Source organism: Pseudophryne corroboree, chromosome 11 (genome assembly GCF_028390025.1).
Source record: "Pseudophryne corroboree isolate aPseCor3 chromosome 11, aPseCor3.hap2, whole genome shotgun sequence".
NCBI classification, from domain to species: Eukaryota; Metazoa; Chordata; class Amphibia; order Anura; family Myobatrachidae; genus Pseudophryne; species Pseudophryne corroboree.
This window is the reverse complement of record NC_086454.1, coordinates 69274659-69298571: the sequence shown is the minus strand read 5'-3', so window position 1 is coordinate 69298571 and position 23913 is coordinate 69274659. Positions and strand designations below refer to the sequence as shown.

At 30.0% G+C, this 23913-nt stretch overlaps 27 non-coding genes across 27 annotated transcripts; all 27 read right to left on the bottom strand.

Annotated features, from left to right (window-relative positions):
• Positions 1–130: 130 nt before the first annotated feature.
• TRNAT-AGU (transfer RNA threonine (anticodon AGU)) lies at positions 131–204 on the bottom strand. Its single transcript has one exon. It is a non-coding gene; the product is annotated as a tRNA-Thr (tRNA).
• Positions 205–1044: 840 nt separating this feature from the next.
• Positions 1045–1118, bottom strand: TRNAT-AGU (transfer RNA threonine (anticodon AGU)). Its single transcript has one exon. It is a non-coding gene; the product is annotated as a tRNA-Thr (tRNA).
• An 829-nt stretch (positions 1119–1947) lies between these two features.
• Positions 1948–2021, bottom strand: TRNAT-AGU (transfer RNA threonine (anticodon AGU)). The gene has a single exon. It is a non-coding gene; the product is annotated as a tRNA-Thr (tRNA).
• An 840-nt stretch (positions 2022–2861) lies between these two features.
• Positions 2862–2935, bottom strand: TRNAT-AGU (transfer RNA threonine (anticodon AGU)). Its single transcript has one exon. It is a non-coding gene; the product is annotated as a tRNA-Thr (tRNA).
• Positions 2936–3763: 828 nt separating this feature from the next.
• TRNAT-AGU (transfer RNA threonine (anticodon AGU)) lies at positions 3764–3837 on the bottom strand. Its single transcript has one exon. It is a non-coding gene; the product is annotated as a tRNA-Thr (tRNA).
• An 840-nt stretch (positions 3838–4677) lies between these two features.
• TRNAT-AGU (transfer RNA threonine (anticodon AGU)) lies at positions 4678–4751 on the bottom strand. Its single transcript has one exon. It is a non-coding gene; the product is annotated as a tRNA-Thr (tRNA).
• An 830-nt stretch (positions 4752–5581) lies between these two features.
• TRNAT-AGU (transfer RNA threonine (anticodon AGU)) lies at positions 5582–5655 on the bottom strand. The gene has a single exon. It is a non-coding gene; the product is annotated as a tRNA-Thr (tRNA).
• Positions 5656–6495: 840 nt separating this feature from the next.
• On the bottom strand, positions 6496–6569 carry TRNAT-AGU (transfer RNA threonine (anticodon AGU)). Its single transcript has one exon. It is a non-coding gene; the product is annotated as a tRNA-Thr (tRNA).
• Positions 6570–7397: 828 nt separating this feature from the next.
• On the bottom strand, positions 7398–7471 carry TRNAT-AGU (transfer RNA threonine (anticodon AGU)). The gene has a single exon. It is a non-coding gene; the product is annotated as a tRNA-Thr (tRNA).
• An 840-nt stretch (positions 7472–8311) lies between these two features.
• TRNAT-AGU (transfer RNA threonine (anticodon AGU)) lies at positions 8312–8385 on the bottom strand. The gene has a single exon. It is a non-coding gene; the product is annotated as a tRNA-Thr (tRNA).
• Positions 8386–9215: 830 nt separating this feature from the next.
• Positions 9216–9289, bottom strand: TRNAT-AGU (transfer RNA threonine (anticodon AGU)). The gene has a single exon. It is a non-coding gene; the product is annotated as a tRNA-Thr (tRNA).
• An 840-nt stretch (positions 9290–10129) lies between these two features.
• On the bottom strand, positions 10130–10203 carry TRNAT-AGU (transfer RNA threonine (anticodon AGU)). Its single transcript has one exon. It is a non-coding gene; the product is annotated as a tRNA-Thr (tRNA).
• An 828-nt stretch (positions 10204–11031) lies between these two features.
• TRNAT-AGU (transfer RNA threonine (anticodon AGU)) lies at positions 11032–11105 on the bottom strand. Its single transcript has one exon. It is a non-coding gene; the product is annotated as a tRNA-Thr (tRNA).
• Positions 11106–11945: 840 nt separating this feature from the next.
• On the bottom strand, positions 11946–12019 carry TRNAT-AGU (transfer RNA threonine (anticodon AGU)). Its single transcript has one exon. It is a non-coding gene; the product is annotated as a tRNA-Thr (tRNA).
• Positions 12020–12847: 828 nt separating this feature from the next.
• Positions 12848–12921, bottom strand: TRNAT-AGU (transfer RNA threonine (anticodon AGU)). Its single transcript has one exon. It is a non-coding gene; the product is annotated as a tRNA-Thr (tRNA).
• An 840-nt stretch (positions 12922–13761) lies between these two features.
• On the bottom strand, positions 13762–13835 carry TRNAT-AGU (transfer RNA threonine (anticodon AGU)). The gene has a single exon. It is a non-coding gene; the product is annotated as a tRNA-Thr (tRNA).
• Positions 13836–14665: 830 nt separating this feature from the next.
• TRNAT-AGU (transfer RNA threonine (anticodon AGU)) lies at positions 14666–14739 on the bottom strand. Its single transcript has one exon. It is a non-coding gene; the product is annotated as a tRNA-Thr (tRNA).
• Positions 14740–15579: 840 nt separating this feature from the next.
• TRNAT-AGU (transfer RNA threonine (anticodon AGU)) lies at positions 15580–15653 on the bottom strand. Its single transcript has one exon. It is a non-coding gene; the product is annotated as a tRNA-Thr (tRNA).
• Positions 15654–16481: 828 nt separating this feature from the next.
• TRNAT-AGU (transfer RNA threonine (anticodon AGU)) lies at positions 16482–16555 on the bottom strand. Its single transcript has one exon. It is a non-coding gene; the product is annotated as a tRNA-Thr (tRNA).
• An 840-nt stretch (positions 16556–17395) lies between these two features.
• TRNAT-AGU (transfer RNA threonine (anticodon AGU)) lies at positions 17396–17469 on the bottom strand. The gene has a single exon. It is a non-coding gene; the product is annotated as a tRNA-Thr (tRNA).
• An 829-nt stretch (positions 17470–18298) lies between these two features.
• On the bottom strand, positions 18299–18372 carry TRNAT-AGU (transfer RNA threonine (anticodon AGU)). Its single transcript has one exon. It is a non-coding gene; the product is annotated as a tRNA-Thr (tRNA).
• Positions 18373–19212: 840 nt separating this feature from the next.
• TRNAT-AGU (transfer RNA threonine (anticodon AGU)) lies at positions 19213–19286 on the bottom strand. The gene has a single exon. It is a non-coding gene; the product is annotated as a tRNA-Thr (tRNA).
• Positions 19287–20115: 829 nt separating this feature from the next.
• Positions 20116–20189, bottom strand: TRNAT-AGU (transfer RNA threonine (anticodon AGU)). Its single transcript has one exon. It is a non-coding gene; the product is annotated as a tRNA-Thr (tRNA).
• Positions 20190–21029: 840 nt separating this feature from the next.
• Positions 21030–21103, bottom strand: TRNAT-AGU (transfer RNA threonine (anticodon AGU)). The gene has a single exon. It is a non-coding gene; the product is annotated as a tRNA-Thr (tRNA).
• Positions 21104–21931: 828 nt separating this feature from the next.
• Positions 21932–22005, bottom strand: TRNAT-AGU (transfer RNA threonine (anticodon AGU)). The gene has a single exon. It is a non-coding gene; the product is annotated as a tRNA-Thr (tRNA).
• An 840-nt stretch (positions 22006–22845) lies between these two features.
• Positions 22846–22919, bottom strand: TRNAT-AGU (transfer RNA threonine (anticodon AGU)). The gene has a single exon. It is a non-coding gene; the product is annotated as a tRNA-Thr (tRNA).
• Positions 22920–23748: 829 nt separating this feature from the next.
• Positions 23749–23822, bottom strand: TRNAT-AGU (transfer RNA threonine (anticodon AGU)). Its single transcript has one exon. It is a non-coding gene; the product is annotated as a tRNA-Thr (tRNA).
• Positions 23823–23913: the final 91 nt, after the last annotated feature.

The window sequence follows — 23913 nt, the reverse complement described above, 5'->3', positions numbered from 1 at the left end:
GGACTGTATCTAGAAATGTGGTACATATTATTGAACATGTGAGAAAGGGTAAAGGCTGCTGAAGCATTCACATGTCTTTTTGTGATGAATTATCAACAAACTATGTTCTGAGTTGATGAAAATAAATGAAAAGCGCTGCTGAGATTTGAACTCAGGATCTCCTGTTTACTAGACAGGCGCTTTAACCAACTAAACCACAGCACCATATGATTCCCTGGAGCTTCACAAAGAAAAATGATATATCTAAGATATGCTATTTGGTAACAATTTTTGATATTCTTATAACTATTGCATTATCAATTTTTCAAACCGGTGGAAATTTAGAGTATAAATAGAAAGTTGTGTTCTCTCTTTTCATTCATGATTTACAGCACCTTCATTCTTAAAATATCTTGTCAAAGTAATTTTCTAATTTTTTTTAGCACTTTTATTGATTTCTCTGTAAGTAATGCTACATGGGAATAAATGTCAATTCATTTTTGATATTCAGAAAACAAAAACATGTAGTAAAATTAAGAACTCTGTTTTAAAAAGTCAGAATTATGGTTAGCATTCTTTATTGATGCTTTTTCAAGAGAAGTTTAGCTTTTCATCAAGAAGTATTTTCCTAACACAATTTTAAGGATGTTATGGAAATAAATATGGGTTAAATGTCAATGATTCTCTAGCTATGATGACTAAACTGACTCTCAAATTACTGTACCTTGGGAAACTTACTTTTTTACAGACATTTTAACACTTTCTGTGTTATTCTCTTTTTAATGTACTCTAAATTAATTTTGCAGTTTACCCAATATGATGAAGGCTATTTTGTAAAAATTCATCTATTTACCTTAACATAGGCATATTTCTACAAATTAACTTATGTTGAAATAGGGTGAAGTTTTGTTGTTTGTCGTCTTCTGACATGGATGGCATCTTTAAACTTTTTTACATTGGTGACCAAATGTGCCAAAGTGAAAGCAGATAAAGGTTTTACACATCTTATTTTGTTATGCATGAACAAAAAACTACATACTGGTGTGATAAAAAGGTATCAAGCAAAGGTACTGCTGAGATATGAACTCAGGATCTCCTGTTTACTAGACAGGCACTTTAACCAACTAAGCCACAGCACCACTTGCACTGCCTTACATATAATGACAAATTATATGTCTAAAGTATAATATTTTTTATTATTTTTATATATTTTTTTGATACTAGTATTTTATTAATTCTTTAAACAGTTGGAAACTTACAGTAAGTTATATAATGCTTTTTTCTCCTTTATTTTGTATATACAGGCCCTACATTCTTACAATATCTTGTTCAAGTCACTTGATAATATGCTTTATTGTAATAGATATTATGGCGTTCTTATTAATGTAGTCATCCCTGGGAAATTAAAGTCAGTCTATTGTTGGTACTCATACAGTTAAAAAGTAATCGTGAAATGAAAACATGAGATCTCAATGATAGAATTATTGTTAACATTTTATCTGCAAGCTTGCTCAATAAATGGAAAGATTTATTTCTGGAATTGCTTTCCTAACACAATATTGTTTATGTTAAGTAACAAATAATCCATTATTTTCTATTGCTCCCTAAACTCTGATGACTAAATTGTCTATCAATTTATCTTGAGAAACTCACATTGTTACTGACTTTTGTTTAAACATTTCCTCTGACTGGACACCATATTGTTCCTGGAGATTGCTCAGACATGATGATTTGCAATTTCTGGAATTCTTTTCTAGTTACCTTGGCATCAATTTACTTCTACAAAATAACTGATATTAAAAAGGGGGAATATTGCATTTTTTTGTGTTTTCTGATTTGGACTGTATCTAGAAATGTGGTACATATTATTGAACATGTGAGAAAGGGTAAAGGCTGCTGAAGCATTCACATGTCTTTTTGTGATGAATTATCAACAAACTATGTTCTGAGTTGATGAAAATAAATGAAAAGCGCTGCTGAGATTTGAACTCAGGATCTCCTGTTTACTAGACAGGCGCTTTAACCAACTAAGCCACAGCACCACATAATGCCCTGGAGCTTCACAAAGAAAAATGATATATCTAAGATATGCTATTTGGTAACAATTTTTGATATTCTTATAACTATTGCTTTATCAATTTTTCAAACCGGTGGAAATTTAGAGTATAAATAGAAAGTTGTGTTCTCTCTTTTCATTCATGATTTACAGCACCTTCATTCTTAAAATATCTTGTCAAAGTAATTTTCTAATTTTTTTTAGCACTTTTATTGATTTCTCTGTAAGTAATGCTACATGGGAATAAATGTCAATTAATTTTTGATATTCAGAAAACAAAAACATGTAGTAAAATTAAGAACTCTGTTTTAAAAAGTCAGAATTATGGTTAGCATTCTTTATTGATGCTTTTTCAAGAGAAGTTTAGCTTTTCATCAAGAAGTATTTTCCTAACACAATTTTAAGGATGTTATGGAATTAAATATGGGTTAAATGTCAATGATTCTCTAGCTATGATGACTAAACTGACTCTCAAATTACTGTACCTTGGGAAACTTACTTTTTTACAGACATTTTAACACTTTCTGTGTTATTCTCTTTTTAATGTACTCTAAATTAATTTTGCAGTTTACCCAATATGATGAAGGCTATTTTGTAAAAATTCATCTATTTACCTTAACATAGGCATATTTCTACAAATTAACTTATGTTGAAATAGGGTGAAGTTTTGTTGTTTGTCGTCTTCTGACATGGATGGCATCTTTAAACTTTTTTACATTGGTGACCAAATGTGCCAAAGTGAAAGCAGATAAAGGTTTTACACATCTTATTTTGTTATGCATCAACAAAAAACTACATACTGGTGTGATAAAAAGGTATCAAGCAAAGGTACTGCTGAGATATGAACTCAGGATCTCCTGTTTACTAGACAGGCACTTTAACCAACTAAGCCACAGCACCACTTGCACTGCCTTACATATAATGACAAATTATATGTCTAAAGTATAATATTTTTTATTATTTTTATATATTTTTTTGAAACTAGTATTTTATTAATTCTTTAAACAGTTGGAAACTTACAGTAAGTTATATAATGCTTTTTTCTCCTTTATTTTGTATATACAGGCCCTACATTCTTACAATGTTTGTTCAAGTCACTTGTTAATATGCTTTATTGTAATAGATATTATGGCGTTCTTATTAATGTAGTCATCCCTGGGAAATTAAAGTCAGTCTATTGTTGGTACTCATACAGTTAAAAAGTAATCGTGAAATGAAAACATGAGATCTCAATGATAGAATTATTGTTAACATTTTATCTGGAAGCTTGCTCGATAAATGGAAAGATTTATTTCTGGAATTGCTTTCCTAACACAATATTGTTTATGTTAAGTAACAAATAATCCATTATTTTCTATTGCTCCCTAAACTCTGATGACTAAATTGTCTATCAATTTATCTTGAGAAACTCACATTGTTACTGACTTTTGTTTAAACATTTCCTCTGACTGGACACCATATTGTTCCTGGAGATTGCTCAGACATGATGATTGGCAATTTCTGGAATTCTTTTCTAGTTACCTTGGCATCAATTTACTTCTACAAAATAACTGATATTAAAAAGGGGGAATATTGCATTTTTTTGTGTTTTCTGATTTGGACTGTATCTAGAAATATGGTACATATTATTGAACATGTGAGAAAGGGTAAAGGCTGCTGAAGCATTCACATGTCTTTTTGTGATGAATTATCAACAAACTATGTTCTGAGTTGATGAAAATAAATGAAAAGCGCTGCTGAGATTTGAACTCAGGATCTCCTGTTTACTAAACAGGCGCTTTAACCAACTAAACCACAGCACCATATGATTCCCTGGAGCTTCACAAAGAAAAATGATATATCTAAGATATGCTATTTGGTAACAATTTTTGATATTCTTATAACTATTGCTTTATCAATTTTTCAAACCGGTGGAAATTTAGAGTATAAATAGAAAGTTGTGTTCTCTCTTTTCATTCATGATTTACAGCACCTTCATTCTTAAAATATCTTGTCAAAGTAATTTTCTAATTTTTTTTAGCACTTTTATTGATTTCTCTGTAAGTAATGCTACATGGGAATAAATGTCAATTAATTTTTGATATTCAGAAAACAAAAACATGTAGTAAAATTAAGAACTCTGTTTTAAAAAGTCAGAATTATGGTTAGCATTCTTTATTGATGCTTTTTCAAGAGAAGTTTAGCTTTTCATCAAGAAGTATTTTCCTAACACAATTTTAAGGATGTTATGGAATTAAATATGGGTTAAATGTCAATGATTCTCTAGCTATGATGACTAAACTGACTCTCAAATTACTGTACCTTGGGAAACTTACTTTTTTACAGACATTTTAACACTTTCTGTGTTATTCTCTTTTTAATGTACTCTAAATTAATTTTGCAGTTTACCCAATATGATGAAGGCTATTTTGTAAAAATTCATCTATTTACCTTAACATAGGCATATTTCTACAAATTAACTTATGTTGAAATAGGGTGAAGTTTTGTTGTTTGTCGTCTTCTGACATGGATGGCATCTTTAAACTTTTTTACATTGGTGACCAAATGTGCCAAAGTGAAAGCAGATAAAGGTTTTACACATCTTATTTTGTTATGCATGAACAAAAAACTACATACTGGTGTGATAAAAAGGTATCAAGCAAAGGTACTGCTGAGATATGAACTCAGGATCTCCTGTTTACTAGACAGGCACTTTAACCAACTAAGCCACAGCACCACTTGCACTGCCTTACATATAATGACAAATTATATGTCTAAAGTATAATATTTTTTATTATTTTTATATATTTTTTTGATACTAGTATTTTATTAATTCTTTAAACAGTTGGAAACTTACAGTAAGTTATATAATGCTTTTTTCTCCTTTATTTTGTATATACAGGCCCTACATTCTTACAATATCTTGTTCAAGTCACTTGATAATATGCTTTATTGTAATAGATATTATGGCGTTCTTATTAATGTAGTCATCCCTGGGAAATTAAAGTCAGTCTATTGTTGGTACTCATACAGTTAAAAAGTAATCGTGAAATGAAAACATGAGATCTCAATGATAGAATTATTGTTAACATTTTATCTGCAAGCTTGCTCAATAAATGGAAAGATTTATTTCTGGAATTGCTTTCCTAACACAATATTCTTTATGTTAAGTAACAAATAATCCATTATTTTCTATTGCTCCCTAAACTCTGATGACTAAATTGTCTATCAATTTATCTTGAGAAACTCACATTGTTACTGACTTTTGTTTAAACATTTCCTCTGACTGGACACCATATTGTTCCTGGAGATTGCTCAGACATGATGATTGGCAATTTCTGGAATTCTTTTCTAGTTACCTTGGCATCAATTTACTTCTACAAAATAACTGATATTAAAAATGGGGAATATTGCATTTTTTTTGTGTTTTCTGATTTGGACTGTATCTAGAAATGTGGTACATATTACTGAACATGTGAGAAAGGGTAAAGGCTGCTGAAGCATTCACATGTATTTTTGTGATGTATTATCAACAAACTATGTTCTGAGTTGATGAAAATAAATGAAAGGCGCTGCTGAGATTTGAACTCAGGATCTCCTGTTTACTAGACAGGCGCTTTAACCAACTAAGCCACAGCACCACATGATGCCCTAAAACTTCACAAAGAAAAATTATATATCTAAGATATGCTATTTGGTAACAATTTTTGATATTCTTATAACTATTGCTTCATCAATTTTTCAAACCGGTGGAAATTTAGAGTATAAATAGAAAGTTGTGTTCTCTCTTTTCATTCATGATTTACAGCACCTTCATTCTTAAAATATCTTGTCAAAGTAATTTTCTAATTTTTTTTAGCACTTTTATTGATTTCTCTGTAAGTAATGCTACATGGAAATAAATGTCAATTAATTTTTGATATTCAGAAAACAAAAACATGTAGTAAAATTAAGAACTCTGTTTTAAAAAGTCAGAATTATGGTTAGCATTCTTTATTGATGCTTTTTCAAGAGAAGTTTAGCTTTTCATCAAGAAGTATTTTCCTAACACAATTTTAAGGATGTTATGGAAATAAATATGGGTTAAATGTCAATGATTCTCTAGCTATGATGACTAAACTGACTCTCAAATTACTGTACCTTGGGAAACTTACTTTTTTACAGACATTTTAATACTTTCTGTGTTATTCTCTTTTTAATGTACTCTAAATTAATTTTGCAGTTTACCCAATATGATGAAGGCCATTTTGTAAAAATTCATCTATTTACCTTAACATAGGCATATTTCTACAAATTAACTTATGTTGAAATAGGGTGAAGTTTTGTTGTTTGTCGTCTTCTGACATGGATGGCATCTTTAAACTTTTTTACATTGGTGACCAAATGTGCCAAAGTGAAAGCAGATAAAGGTTTTACACATCTTATTTTGTTATGCATCAACAAAAAACTACATACTGGTGTGATAAAAAGGTATCAAGCAAAGGTACTGCTGAGATATGAACTCAGGATCTCCTGTTTACTAGACAGGCACTTTAACCAACTAAGCCACAGCACCACTTGCACTGCCTTACATATAATGACAAATTATATGTCTAAAGTATAATATTTTTTATTATTTTTATATATTTTTTTGAAACTAGTATTTTATTAATTCTTTAAACAGTTGGAAACTTACAGTAAGTTATATAATGCTTTTTTCTCCTTTATTTTGTATATACAGGCCCTACATTCTTACAATGTTTGTTCAAGTCACTTGTTAATATGCTTTATTGTAATAGATATTATGGCGTTCTTATTAATGTAGTCATCCCTGGGAAATTAAAGTCAGTCTATTGTTGGTACTCATACAGTTAAAAAGTAATCGTGAAATGAAAACATGAGATCTCAATGATAGAATTATTGTTAACATTTTATCTGGAAGCTTGCTCGATAAATGGAAAGATTTATTTCTGGAATTGCTTTCCTAACACAATATTGTTTATGTTAAGTAACAAATAATCCATTATTTTCTATTGCTCCCTAAACTCTGATGACTAAATTGTCTATCAATTTATCTTGAGAAACTCACATTGTTACTGACTTTTGTTTAAACATTTCCTCTGACTGGACACCATATTGTAATTGGAGATTGCTCAGACATGATGATTGGCAATTTCTGGAATTCTTTTCTAGTTACCTTGGCATCAATTTACTTCTACAAAATAACTGATATTAAAAAGGGGGAATATTGCATTTTTTTGTGTTTTCTGATTTGGACTGTATCTAGAAATGTGGTACATATTATTGAACATGTGAGAAAGGGTAAAGGCTGCTGAAGCATTCACATGTCTTTTTGTGATGAATTATCAACAAACTATGTTCTGAGTTGATGAAAATAAATGAAAAGCGCTGCTGAGATTTGAACTCAGGATCTCCTGTTTACTAGACAGGCGCTTTAACCAACTAAGCCACAGCACCACATGATGCCCTGGAGCTTCACAAAGAAAAATGATATATCTAAGATATGCTATTTGGTAACAATTTTTGATATTCTTATAACTATTGCTTTATCAATTTTTCAAACCGGTGGAAATTTAGAGTATAAATAGAAAGTTGTGTTCTCTCTTTTCATTCATGATTTACAGCACCTTCATTCTTAAAATATCTTGTCAAAGTAATTTTCTAATTTTTTTTAGCACTTTTATTGATTTCTCTGTAAGTAATGCTACATGGGAATAAATGTCAATTAATTTATGATATTCAGAAAACAAAAACATGTAGTAAAATTAAGAACTCTGTTTTAAAAAGTCAGAATTATGGTTAGCATTCTTTATTGATGCTTTTTCAAGAGAAGTTTAGCTTTTCATCAATAAGTATTTTCCTAACACAATTTTAAGGATGTTATGGAAATAAATATGGGTTAAATGTCAATGATTCTCTAGCTATGATGACTAAACTGACTCTCAAATTACTGTACCTTGGGAAACTTACTTTTTTACAGACATTTTAACACTTTCTGTGTTATTCTCTTTTTAATGTACTCTAAATTAATTTTGCAGTTTACCCAATATGATGAAGGCTATTTTGTAAAAATTCATCTATTTACCTTAACATAGGCATATTTCTACAAATTAACTTATGTTGAAATAGGGTGAAGTTTTGTTGTTTGTCGTCTTCTGACATGGATGGCATCTTTAAACTTTTTTACATTGGTGACCAAATGTGCCAAAGTGAAAGCAGATAAAGGTTTTACACATCTTATTTTGTTATGCATCAACAAAAAACTACATACTGGTGTGATAAAAAGGTATCAAGCAAAGGTACTGCTGAGATATGAACTCAGGATCTCCTGTTTACTAGACAGGCACTTTAACCAACTAAGCCACAGCACCACTTGCACTGCCTAACATATAATGACAAATTTTATGTCTAAAGTATAATATTTTTTATTATTTTTATATATTTTTTTGATACTAGTATTTTATTAATTCTTTAAACAGTTGGAAACTTACAGTAAGTTATATAATGCTTTTTTCTCCTTTATTTTGTATATACAGGCCCTACATTCTTACAATATCTTGTTCAAGTCACTTGATAATATGCTTTATTGTAATAGATATTATGGCATTTTTATTAATGTAGTCATCCCTGGGAAATTAAAGTCAGTCTATTGTTGGTACTCATACAGTTAAAAAGTAATCGTGAAATGAAAACATGATATCTCAATGATAGAATTATTGTTAACATTTTATCTGCAAGCTTGCTCAATAAATGGAAAGATTTATTTCTGGAATTGCTTTCCTAACACAATATTGTTTATGTTAAGTAACAAATAATCCATTATTTTCTATTGCTCCCTAAACTCTGATGACTAAATTGTCTATCAATTTATCTTGAGAAACTCACATTGTTACTGACTTTTGTTTAAACATTTCCTCTGACTGGACACCATATTGTTCCTGGAGATTGCTCAGACATGATGATTGGCAATTTCTGGAATTCTTTTCTAGTTACCTTGGCATCAATTTACTTCTACAAAATAACTGATATTAAAAAAGGGGAATATTGCATTTTTTTTGTGTTTTCTGATTTGGACTGTATCTAGAAATGTGGTACATATTACTGAACATGTGAGAAAGGGTAAAGGCTGCTGAAGCATTCACATGTATTTTTGTGATGAATTATCAACAAACTATGTTCTGAGTTGATGAAAATAAATGAAAGGCGCTGCTGAGATTTGAACTCAGGATCTCCTGTTTACTAGACAGGCGCTTTAACCAACTAAGCCACAGCACCACGTGATGCCCTGGAGCTTCACAAAGAAAAATGATATATCTAAGATATGCTATTTGGTAACAATTTTTGATATTCTTATAACTATTGCTTTATCAATTTTTCAAACCGGTGGAAATTTAGAGTATAAATAGAAAGTTGTGTTGTCTCTTTTCATTCATGATTTACAGCACCTTCATTCTTAAAATATCTTGTCAAAGTAATTTTCTAATTTTTTTTAGCACTTTTATTGATTTCTCTGTAAGTAATGCTACATGGGAATAAATGTCAATTAATTTTTGATATTCAGAAAACAAAAACATGTAGTAAAATTAAGAACTCTGTTTTAAAAAGTCAGAATTATGGTTAGCATTCTTTATTGATGCTTTTTCAAGAGAAGTTTAGCTTTTCATCAAGAAGTATTTTCCTAACACAATTTTAAGGATGTTATGGAATTAAATATGGGTTAAATGTCAATGATTCTCTAGCTATGATGACTAAACTGACTCTCAAATTACTGTACCTTGGGAAACTTACTTTTTTACAGACATTTTAACACTTTCTGTGTTATTCTCTTTTTAATGTACTCTAAATTAATTTTGCAGTTTACCCAATATGATGAAGGCTATTTTGTAAAAATTCATCTATTTACCTTAACATAGGCATATTTCTACAAATTAACTTATGTTGAAATAGGGTGAAGTTTTGTTGTTTGTCGTCTTCTGACATGGATGGCATCTTTAAACTTTTTTACATTGGTGACCAAATGTGCCAAAGTGAAAGCAGATAAAGGTTTTACACATCTTATTTTGTTATGCATCAACAAAAAACTACATACTGGTGTGATAAAAAGGTATCAAGCAAAGGTACTGCTGAGATATGAACTCAGGATCTCCTGTTTACTAGACAGGCACTTTAACCAACTAAGCCACAGCACCACTTGCACTGCCTTACATATAATGACAAATTATATGTCTAAAGTATAATATTTTTTATTATTTTTATATATTTTTTTGAAACTAGTATTTTATTAATTCTTTAAACAGTTGGAAACTTACAGTAAGTTATATAATGCTTTTTTCTCCTTTATTTTGTATATACAGGCCCTACATTCTTACAATGTTTGTTCAAGTCACTTGTTAATATGCTTTATTGTAATAGATATTATGGCGTTCTTATTAATGTAGTCATCCCTGGGAAATTAAAGTCAGTCTATTGTTGGTACTCATACAGTTAAAAAGTAATCGTGAAATGAAAACATGAGATCTCAATGATAGAATTATTGTTAACATTTTATCTGGAAGCTTGCTCGATAAATGGAAAGATTTATTTCTGGAATTGCTTTCCTAACACAATATTGTTTATGTTAAGTAACAAATAATCCATTATTTTCTATTGCTCCCTAAACTCTGATGACTAAATTGTCTATCAATTTATCTTGAGAAACTCACATTGTTACTGACTTTTGTTTAAACATTTCCTCTGACTGGACACCATATTGTTCCTGGAGATTGCTCAGACATGATGATTGGCAATTTCTGGAATTCTTTTCTAGTTACCTTGGCATCAATTTACTTCTACAAAATAACTGATATTAAAAAGGGGGAATATTGCATTTTTTTGTGTTTTCTGATTTGGACTGTATCTAGAAATGTGGTACATATTATTGAACATGTGAGAAAGGGTAAAGGCTGCTGAAGCATTCACATGTCTTTTTGTGATGAATTATCAACAAACTATGTTCTGAGTTGATGAAAATAAATGAAAAGCGCTGCTGAGATTTGAACTCAGGATCTCCTGTTTACTAGACAGGCGCTTTAACCAACTAAACCACAGCACCACATGATTCCCTGGAGCTTCACAAAGAAAAATGATATATCTAAGATATGCTATTTGGTAACAATTTTTGATATTCTTATAACTATTGCTTTATCAATTTTTCAAACCGGTGGAAATTTAGAGTATAAATAGAAAGTTGTGTTCTCTCTTTTCATTCATGATTTACAGCACCTTCATTCTTAAAATATCTTGTCAAAGTAATTTTCTAATTTTTTTTAGCACTTTTATTGATTTCTCTGTAAGTAATGCTACATGGGAATAAATGTCAATTAATTTTTGATATTCAGAAAACAAAAACATGTAGTAAAATTAAGAACTCTGTTTTAAAAAGTCAGAATTATGGTTAGCATTCTTTATTGATGCTTTTTCAAGAGAAGTTTAGCTTTTCATCAAGAAGTATTTTCCTAACACAATTTTAAGGATGTTATGGAAATAAATATGGGTTAAATGTCAATGATTCTCTAGCTATGATGACTAAACTGACTCTCAAATTACTGTACCTTGGGAAACTTACTTTTTTACAGACATTTTAACACTTTCTGTGTTATTCTCTTTTTAATGTACTCTAAATTAATTTTGCAGTTTACCCAATATGATGAAGGCTATTTTGTAAAAATTCATCTATTTACCTTAACATAGGCATATTTCTACAAATTAACTTATGTTGAAATAGGGTGAAGTTTTGTTGTTTGTCGTCTTCTGACATGGATGGCATCTTTAAACTTTTTTACATTGGTGACCAAATGTGCCAAAGTGAAAGCAGATAAAGGTTTTACACATCTTATTTTGTTATGCATCAACAAAAAACTACATACTGGTGTGATAAAAAGGTATCAAGCAAAGGTACTGCTGAGATATGAACTCAGGATCTCCTGTTTACTAGACAGGCACTTTAACCAACTAAGCCACAGCACCACTTGCACTGCCTTACATATAATGACAAATTATATGTCTAAAGTATAATATTTTTTATTATTTTTATATATTTTTTTGAAACTAGTATTTTATTAATTCTTTAAACAGTTGGAAACTTACAGTAAGTTATATAATGCTTTTTTCTCCTTTATTTTGTATATACAGGCCCTACATTCTTACAATGTTTGTTCAAGTCACTTGTTAATATGCTTTATTGTAATAGATATTATGGCGTTCTTATTAATGTAGTCATCCCTGGGAAATTAAAGTCAGTCTATTGTTGGTACTCATACAGTTAAAAAGTAATCGTGAAATGAAAACATGAGATCTCAATGATAGAATTATTGTTAACATTTTATCTGGAAGCTTGCTCGATAAATGGAAAGATTTATTTCTGGAATTGCTTTCCTAACACAATATTGTTTATGTTAAGTAACAAATAATCCATTATTTTCTATTGCTCCCTAAACTCTGATGACTAAATTGTCTATCAATTTATCTTGAGAAACTCACATTGTTACTGACTTTTGTTTAAACATTTCCTCTGACTGGACACCATATTGTTCCTGGAGATTGCTCAGACATGATGATTGGCAATTTCTGGAATTCTTTTCTAGTTACCTTGGCATCAATTTACTTCTACAAAATAACTGATATTAAAAAGGGGGAATATTGCATTTTTTTGTGTTTTCTGATTTGGACTGTATCTAGAAATGTGGTACATATTATTGAACATGTGAGAAAGGGTAAAGGCTGCTGAAGCATTCACATGTCTTTTTGTGATGAATTATCAACAAACTATGTTCTGAGTTGATGAAAATAAATGAAAAGCGCTGCTGAGATTTGAACTCAGGATCTCCTGTTTACTAGACAGGCGCTTTAACCAACTAAACCACAGCACCACATGATTCCCTGGAGCTTCACAAAGAAAAATGATATATCTAAGATATGCTATTTGGTAACAATTTTTGATATTCTTATAACTATTGCTTTATCAATTTTTCAAACCGGTGGAAATTTAGAGTATAAATAGAAAGTTGTGTTCTCTCTTTTCATTCATGATTTACAGCACCTTCATTCTTAAAATATCTTGTCAAAGTAATTTTCTAATTTTTTTTAGCACTTTTATTGATTTCTCTGTAAGTAATGCTACATGGGAATAAATGTCAATTAATTTTTGATATTCAGAAAACAAAAACATGTAGTTAAATTAAGAACTCTGTTTTAAAAAGTCAGAATTATGGTTAGCATTCTTTATTGATGCTTTTTCAAGAGAAGTTTAGCTTTTCATCAAGAAGTATTTTCCTAACACAATTTTAAGGATGTTATGGAAATAAATATGGGTTAAATGTCAATGATTCTCTAGCTATGATGACTAAACTGACTCTCAAATTACTGTACCTTGGGAAACTTACTTTTTTACAGACATTTTAACACTTTCTGTGTTATTCTCTTTTTAATGTACTCTAAATTAATTTTGCAGTTTACCCAATATGATGAAGGCTATTTTGTAAAAATTCATCTATTTACCTTAACATAGGCATATTTCTACAAATTAACTTATGTTGAAATAGGGTGAAGTTTTGTTGTTTGTCGTCTTCTGACATGGATGGCATCTTTAAACTTTTTTACATTGGTGACCAAATGTGCCAAAGTGAAAGCAGATAAAGGTTTTACACATCTTATTTTGTTATGCATCAACAAAAAACTACATACTGGTGTGATAAAAAGGTATCAAGCAAAGGTACTGCTGAGATATGAACTCAGGATCTCCTGTTTACTAGACAGGCACTTTAACCAACTAAGCCACAGCACCACTTGCACTGCCTTACATATAATGACAAATTATATGTCTAAAGTATAATATTTTTTATTATTTTTATATATTTTTTTGATACTAGTATTTTATTAATTCTTTAAACAGTTGGAAACTTACAGTAAGTTATATAATGCTTTTTTCTCCTTTATTTTGTATATACAGGCCCTACATTCTTACAATATCTTGTTCAAGTCACTTGATAATATGCTTTATTGTAATAGATATTATGGCGTTCTTATTAATGTAGTCATCCCTGGGAAATTAAAGTCAGTCTATTGTTGGTACTCATACAGTTAAAAAGTAATCGTGAAATGAAAACATGAGATCTCAATGATAGAATTATTGTTAACATTTTATCTGCAAGCTTGCTCAATAAATGGAAAGATTTATTTCTGGAATTGCTTTCCTAACACAATATTGTTTATGTTAAGTAACAAATAATCCATTATTTTCTATTGCTCCCTAAACTCTGATGACTAAATTGTCTATCAATTTATCTTGAGAAACTCACATTGTTACTGACTTTTGTTTAAACATTTCCTCTGACTGGACACCATATTGTTCCTGGAGATTGCTCAGACATGATGATTGGCAATTTCTGGAATTCTTTTCTAGTTACCTTGGCATCAATTTACTTCTACAAAATAACTGATATTAAAAATGGGGAATATTGCATTTTTTTTGTGTTTTCTGATTTGGACTGTATCTAGAAATGTGGTACATATTACTGAACATGTGAGAAAGGGTAAAGGCTGCTGAAGCATTCACATGTATTTTTGTGATGTATTATCAACAAACTATGTTCTGAGTTGATGAAAATAAATGAAAGGCGCTGCTGAGATTTGAACTCAGGATCTCCTGTTTACTAGACAGGCGCTTTAACCAACTAAGCCACAGCACCACATGATGCCCTAAAGCTTCACAAAGAAAAATTATATATCTAAGATATGCTATTTGGTAACAATTTTTGATATTCTTATAACTATTGCTTCATCAATTTTTCAAACCGGTGGAAATTTAGAGTATAAATAGAAAGTTGTGTTCTCTCTTTTCATTCATGATTTACAGCACCTTCATTCTTAAAATATCTTGTCAAAGTAATTTTCTAATTTTTTTTAGCACTTTTATTGATTTCTCTGTAAGTAATGCTACATGGAAATAAATGTCAATTAATTTTTGATATTCAGAAAACAAAAACATGTAGTAAAATTAAGAACTCTGTTTTAAAAAGTCAGAATTATGGTTAGCATTCTTTATTGATGCTTTTTCAAGAGAAGTTTAGCTTTTCATCAAGAAGTATTTTCCTAACACAATTTTAAGGATGTTATGGAAATAAATATGGGTTAAATGTCAATGATTCTCTAGCTATGATGACTAAACTGACTCTCAAATTACTGTACCTTGGTAAACTTACTTTTTTACAGACATTTTAATACTTTCTGTGTTATTCTCTTTTTAATGTACTCTAAATTAATTTTGCAGTTTACCCAATATGATGAAGGCTATTTTGTAAAAATTCATCTATTTACCTTAACATAGGCATATTTCTACAAATTAACTTATGTTGAAATAGGGTGAAGTTTTGTTGTTTGTCGTCTTCTGACATGGATGGCATCTTTAAACTTTTTTACATTGGTGACCAAATGTGCCAAAGTGAAAGCAGATAAAGGTTTTACACATCTTATTTTGTTATGCATCAACAAAAAACTACATACTGGTGTGATAAAAAGGTATCAAGCAAAGGTACTGCTGAGATATGAACTCAGGATCTCCTGTTTACTAGACAGGCACTTTAACCAACTAAGCCACAGCACCACTTGCACTGCCTTACATATAATGACAAATTATATGTCTAAAGTATAATATTTTTTATTATTTTTATATATTTTTTTGAAACTAGTATTTTATTAATTCTTTAAACAGTTGGAAACTTACAGTAAGTTATATAATGCTTTTTTCTCCTTTATTTTGTATATACAGGCCCTACATTCTTACAATGTTTGTTCAAGTCACTTGTTAATATGCTTTATTGTAATAGATATTATGGCGTTCTTATTAAAGTAGTCATCCCTGGGAAATTAAAGTCAGTCTATTGTTGGTACTCATACAGTTAAAAAGTAATCGTGAAATGAAAACATGAGATCTCAATGATAGAATTATTGTTAACATTTTATCTGGAAGCTTGCTCGATAAATGGAAAGATTTATTTCTGGAATTGCTTTCCTAACACAATATTGTTTATGTTAAGTAACAAATAATCCATTATTTTCTATTGCTCCCTAAACTCTGATGACTAAATTGTCTATCAATTTATCTTGAGAAACTCACATTGTTACTGACTTTTGTTTAAACATTTCCTCTGACTGGACACCATATTGTTCCTGGAGATTGCTCAGACATGATGATTTGCAATTTCTGGAATTCTTTTCTAGTTACCTTGGCATCAATTTACTTCTACAAAATAACTGATATTAAAAAGGGGGAATATTGCATTTTTTTGTGTTTTCTGATTTGGACTGTATCTAGAAATGTGGTACATATTATTGAACATGTGAGAAAGGGTAAAGGCTGCTGAAGCATTCACATGTCTTTTTGTGATGAATTATCAACAAACTATGTTCTGAGTTGATGAAAATAAATGAAAAGCGCTGCTGAGATTTGAACTCAGGATCTCCTGTTTACTAGACAGGCGCTTTAACCAACTAAGCCACAGCACCACATGATGCCCTGGAGCTTCACAAAGAAAAATGATATATCTAAGATATGCTATTTGGTAACAATTTTTGATATTCTTATAACTATTGCTTTATCAATTTTTCAAACCGGTGGAAATTTAGAGTATAAATAGAAAGTTGTGTTCTCTCTTTTCATTCATGATTTACAGCACCTTCATTCTTAAAATATCTTGTCAAAGTAATTTTCTAATTTTTTTTAGCACTTTTATTGATTTCTCTGTAAGTAATGCTACATGGGAATAAATGTCAATTAATTTATGATATTCAGAAAACAAAAACATGTAGTAAAATTAAGAACTCTGTTTTAAAAAGTCAGAATTATGGTTAGCATTCTTTATTGATGCTTTTTCAAGAGAAGTTTAGCTTTTCATCAAGAAGTATTTTCCTAACACAATTTTAAGGATGTTATGGAAATAAATATGGGTTAAATGTCAATGATTCTCTAGCTATGATGACTAAACTGACTCTCAAATTACTGTACCTTGGGAAACTTACTTTTTTACAGACATTTTAACACTTTCTGTGTTATTCTCTTTTTAATGTACTCTAAATTAATTTTGCAGTTTACCCAATTTGATGAAGGCTATTTTGTAAAAATTCATCTATTTACCTTAACATAGGCATATTTCTACAAATTAACTTATGTTGAAATAGGGTGAAGTTTTGTTGTTTGTCGTCTTCTGACATGGATGGCATCTTTAAACTTTTTTACATTGGTGACCAAATGTGCCAAAGTGAAAGCAGATAAAGGTTTTACACATCTTATTTTGTTATGCATCAACAAAAAACTACATACTGGTGTGATAAAAAGGTATCAAGCAAAGGTACTGCTGAGATATGAACTCAGGATCTCCTGTTTACTAGACAGGCACTTTAACCAACTAAGCCACAGCACCACTTGCACTGCCTAACATATAATGACAAATTATATGTCTAAAGTATAATATTTTTTATTATTTTTATATATTTTTTTGATACTAGTATTTTATTAATTCTTTAAACAGTTGGAAACTTACAGTAAGTTATATAATGCTTTTTTCTCCTTTATTTTGTATATATAGGCCCTACATTCTTACAATATCTTGTTCAAGTCACTTGATAATATGCTTTATTGTAATAGATATTATGGCATTTTTATTAATGTAGTCATCCCTGGGAAATTAAAGTCAGTCTATTGTTGGTACTCATACAGTTAAAAAGTAATCGTGAAATGAAAACATGATATCTCAATGATAGAATTATTGTTAACATTTTATCTGCAAGCTTGCTCAATAAATGGAAAGATTTATTTCTGGAATTGCTTTCCTAACACAATATTGTTTATGTTAAGTAACAAATAATCCATTATTTTCTATTGCTCCCTAAACTCTGATGACTAAATTGTCTATCAATTTATCTTGAGAAACTCACATTGTTACTGACTTTTGTTTAAACATTTCCTCTGACTGGACACCATATTGATCCTGGAGATTGCTCAGACATGATGATTGGCAATTTCTGGAATTCTTTTCTAGTTACCTTGGCATCAATTTACTTCTACAAAATCACTGATATTAAAAAAGGGGAATATTGCATTTTTTTGTGTTTTCTGATTTGGACTGTATCTAGAAATGTGGTACATATTACTGAACATGTGAGAAAGGGTAAAGGCTGCTGAAGCATTCACATGTATTTTTGTGATGAATTATCAACAAACTATGTTCTGAGTTGATGAAAATAAATGAAAGGCGCTGCTGAGATTTGAACTCAGGATCTCCTGTTTACTAGACAGGCGCTTTAACCAACTAAGCCACAGCACCACATGATGCCCTGGAGCTTCACAAAGAAAAATGATATATCTAAGATATGCTATTTGGTAACAATTTTTGATATTCTTATAACTATTGCTTCATCAATTTTTCAAACCGGTGGAAATTTAGAGTATAAATAGAAAGTTGTGTTCTCTCTTTTCATTCATGATTTACAGCACCTTCATTCTTAAAATATCTTGTCAAAGTAATTTTCTAATTTTTTTTAGCACTTTTATTGATTTCTCTGTAAGTAATGCTACATGGGAATAAATGTCAATTAATTTTTGATATCCAGAAAACAAAAACATGTAGTAAAATTAAGAACTCTGTTTTAAAAAGTCAGAATTATGGTTAGCATTCTTTATTGATGCTTTTTCAAGAGAAGTTTAGCTTTTCATCAAGAAGTATTTTCCTAACACAATTTTAAGGATGTTATGGAAATAAATATGGGTTAAATGTCAATGATTCTCTAGCTATGATGACTAAACTGACTCTCAAATTACTGTACCTTGGGAAACTTACTTTTTTACAGACATTTTAACACTTTCTGTGTTATTCTCTTTTTAATGTACTCTAAATTAATTTTGCAGTTTACCCAATATGATGAAGGCTATTTTGTAAAAATTCATCTATTTACCTTAACATAGGCATATTTCTACAAATTAACTTATGTTGAAATAGGGTGAAGTTTTGTTGTTTGTCGTCTTCTGACATGGATGGCATCTTTAAACTTTTTTACATTGGTGACCAAATGTGCCAAAGTGAAAGCAGATAAAGGTTTTACACATCTTATTTTGTTATGCATCAACAAAAAACTACATACTGGTGTGATAAAAAGGTATCAAGCAAAGGTACTGCTGAGATATGAACTCAGGATCTCCTGTTTACTAGACAGGCACTTTAACCAACTAAGCCACAGCACCACTTGCACTGCCTTACATATAATGACAAATTATATGTCTAAAGTATAATATTTTTTATTATTTTTATATATTTTTTTGAAACTAGTATTTTATTAATTCTTTAAACAGTTGGAAACTTACAGTAAGTTATATAATGCTTTTTTCTCCTTTATTTTGTATATACAGGCCCTACATTCTTACAATGTTTGTTCAAGTCACTTGTTAATATGCTTTATTGTAATAGATATTATGGCGTTCTTATTAATGTAGTCATCCCTGGGAAATTAAAGTCAGTCTATTGTTGGTACTCATACAGTTAAAAAGTAATCGTGAAATGAAAACATGAGATCTCAATGATAGAATTATTGTTAACATTTTATCTGGAAGCTTGCTCGATAAATGGAAAGATTTATTTCTGGAATTGCTTTCCTAACACAATATTGTTTATGTTAAGTAACAAATAATCCATTATTTTCTATTGCTCCCTAAACTCTGATGACTAAATTGTCTATCAATTTATCTTGAGAAACTCACATTGTTACTGACTTTTGTTTAAACATTTCCTCTGAATGGACACCATATTGTTCCTGGAGATTGCTCAGACATGATGATTGGCAATTTCTGGAATTCTTTTCTAGTTACCTTGGCATCAATTTACTTCTACAAAATAACTGATATTAAAAAAAGGGGAATATTGCATTTTTTTGTGTTTTCTGATTTGGACTGTATCTAGAAATGTGGTACATATTACTGAACATGTGAGAAAGGGTAAAGGCTGCTGAAGCATTCACATGTATTTTTGTGATGTATTATCAACAAACTATGTTCTGAGTTGATGAAAATAAATGAAAGGCGCTGCTGAGATTTGAACTCAGGATCTCCTGTTTACTAGACAGGCGCTTTAACCAACTAAGCCACAGCACCACATGATGCCCTAAAGCTTCACAAAGAAAAATTATATATCTAAGATATGCTATTTGGTAACAATTTTTGATATTCTTATAACTATTGCTTCATCAATTTTTCAAACCGGTGGAAATTTAGAGTATAAATAGAAAGTTGTGTTCTCTCTTTTCATTCATGATTTACAGCACCTTCATTCTTAAAATATCTTGTCAAAGTAATTTTCTAATTTTTTTTAGCACTTTTATTGATTTCTCTGTAAGTAATGCTACATGGAAATAAATGTCAATTAATTTTTGATATTCAGAAAACAAAAACATGTAGTAAAATTAAGAACTCTGTTTTAAAAAGTCAGAATTATGGTTAGCATTCTTTATTGATGCTTTTTCAAGAGAAGTTTAGCTTTTCATCAAAAAGTATTTTCCTAACACAATTTTAAGGATGTTATGGAAATAAATATGGGTTAAATGTCAATGATTCTCTAGCTATGATGACTAAACTGACTCTCAAATTACTGTACCTTGGTAAACTTACTTTTTTACAGACATTTTAATACTTTCTGTGTTATTCTCTTTTTAATGTACTCTAAATTAATTTTGCAGTTTACCCAATATGATGAAGGCTATTTTGTAAAAATTCATCTATTTACCTTAACATAGGCATATTTCTACAAATTAACTTATGTTGAAATAGGGTGAAGTTTTGTTGTTTGTCGTCTTCTGACATGGATGGCATCTTTAAACTTTTTTACATTGGTGACCAAATGTGCCAAAGTGAAAGCAGATAAAGGTTTTACACATCTTATTTTGTTATGCATCAACAAAAAACTACATACTGGTGTGATAAAAAGGTATCAAGCAAAGGTACTGCTGAGATATGAACTCAGGATCTCCTGTTTACTAGACAGGCACTTTAACCAACTAAGCCACAGCACCACTTGCACTGCCTTACATATAATGACAAATTATATGTCTAAAGTATAATATTTTTTATTATTTTTATATATTTTTTTGAAACTAGTATTTTATTAATTCTTTAAACAGTTGGAAACTTACAGTAAGTTATATAATGCTTTTTTCTCCTTTATTTTGTATATACAGGCCCTACATTCTTACAATGTTTGTTCAAGTCACTTGTTAATATGCTTTATTGTAATAGATATTATGGCGTTCTTATTAATGTAGTCATCCCTGGGAAATTAAAGTCAGTCTATTGTTGGTACTCATACAGTTAAAAAGTAATCGTGAAATGAAAACATGAGATCTCAATGATAGAATTATTGTTAACATTTTATCTGGAAGCTTGCTCGATAAATGGAAAGATTTATTTCTGGAATTGCTTTCCTAACACAATATTGTTTATGTTAAGTAACAAATAATCCATTATTTTCTATTGCTCCCTAAACTCTGATGACTAAATTGTCTATCAATTTATCTTGAGAAACTCACATTGTTACTGACTTTTGTTTAAACATTTCCTCTGACTGGACACCATATTGTTCCTGGAGATTGCTCAGACATGATGATTTGCAATTTCTGGAATTCTTTTCTAGTTACCTTGGCATCAATTTACTTCTACAAAATAACTGATATTAAAAAGGGGGAATATTGCATTTTTTTGTGTTTTCTGATTTGGACTGTATCTAGAAATGTGGTACATATTATTGAACATGTGAGAAAGGGTAAAGGCTGCTGAAGCATTCACATGTCTTTTTGTGATGAATTATCAACAAACTATGTTCTGAGTTGATGAAAATAAATGAAAAGCGCTGCTGAGATTTGAACTCAGGATCTCCTGTTTACTAGACAGGCGCTTTAACCAACTAAGCCACAGCACCACATGATGCCCTGGAGCTTCACAAAGAAAAATGATATATCTAAGATATGCTATTTGGTAACAATTTTTGATATTCTTATAACTATTGCTTTATCAATTTTTCAAACCGGTGGAAATTTAGAGTATAAATAGAAAGTTGTGTTCTCTCTTTTCATTCATGATTTACAGCACCTTCATTCTTAAAATATCTTGTCAAAGTAATTTTCTAATTTTTTTTAGCACTTTAATTGATTTCTCTGTAAGTAATGCTACATGGGAATAAATGTCAATTAATTTATGATATTCAGAAAACAAAAACATGTAGTAAAATTAAGAACTCTGTTTTAAAAAGTCAGAATTATGGTTAGCATTCTTTATTGATGCTTTTTCAAGAGAAGTTTAGCTTTTCATCAAGAAGTATTTTCCTAACACAATTTTAAGGATGTTATGGAAATAAATATGGGTTAAATGTCAATGATTCTCTAGCTATGATGACTAAACTGACTCTCAAATTACTGTACCTTGGGAAACTTACTTTTTTACAGACATTTTAACACTTTCTGTGTTATTCTCTTTTTAATGTACTCTAAATTAATTTTGCAGTTTACCCAATTTGATGAAGGCTATTTTGTAAAAATTCATCTATTTACCTTAACATAGGCATATTTCTACAAATTAACTTATGTTGAAATAGGGTGAAGTTTTGTTGTTTGTCGTCTTCTGACATGGATGGCATCTTTAAACTTTTTTACATTGGTGACCAAATGTGCCAAAGTGAAAGCAGATAAAGGTTTTACACATCTTATTTTGTTATGCATCAACAAAAAACTACATACTGGTGTGATAAAAAGGTATCAAGCAAAGGTACTGCTGAGATATGAACTCAGGATCTCCTGTTTACTAGACAGGCACTTTAACCAACTAAGCCACAGCACCACTTGCACTGCCTAACATATAATGACAAATTATATGTCTAAAGTATAATATTTTTTATTATTTTTATATATTTTTTTGATACTAGTATTTTATTAATTCTTTAAACAGTTGGAAACTTACAGTAAGTTATATAATGCTTTTTTCTCCTTTATTTTGTATATACAGGCCCTACATTCTTACAATATCTTGTTCAAGTCACTTGATAATATGCTTTATTGTAATAGATATTATGGCATTTTTATTAATGTAGTCATCCCTGGGAAATTAAAGTCAGTCTATTGTTGGTACTCATACAGTTAAAAAGTAATCGTGAAATGAAAACATGATATCTCAATGATAGAATTATTGTTAACATTTTATCTGCAAGCTTGCTCAATAAATTGAAAGATTTATTTCTGGAATTGCTTTCCTAACACAATATTGTTTATGTTAAGTAACAAATAATCCATTATTTTCTATTGCTCCCTAAACTCTGATGACTAAATTGTCTATCAATTTATCTTGAGAAACTCACATTGTTACTGACTTTTGTTTAAACATTTCCTCTGACTGGACACCATATTGATCCTGGAGATTGCTCAGACATGATGATTGGCAATTTCTGGAATTCTTTTCTAGTTACCTTGGCATCAATTTACTTCTACAAAATCACTGATATTAAAAAAGGGGAATATTGCATTTTTTTGTGTTTTCTGATTTGGACTGTATCTAGAAATGTGGTACATATTACTGAACATGTGAGAAAGGGTAAAGGCTGCTGAAGCATTCACATGTATTTTTGTGATGAATTATCAACAAACTATGTTCTGAGTTGATGAAAATAAATGAAAGGCGCTGCTGAGATTTGAACTCAGGATCTCCTGTTTACTAGACAGGCACTTTAACCAACTAAGCCACAGCACCACATGATACCCTGGAGCTTCACAAAGAAAAATGATATATCTAAGATATGCTATTTGGTAACAATTTTTGATATTCTTATAACTATTGCTTC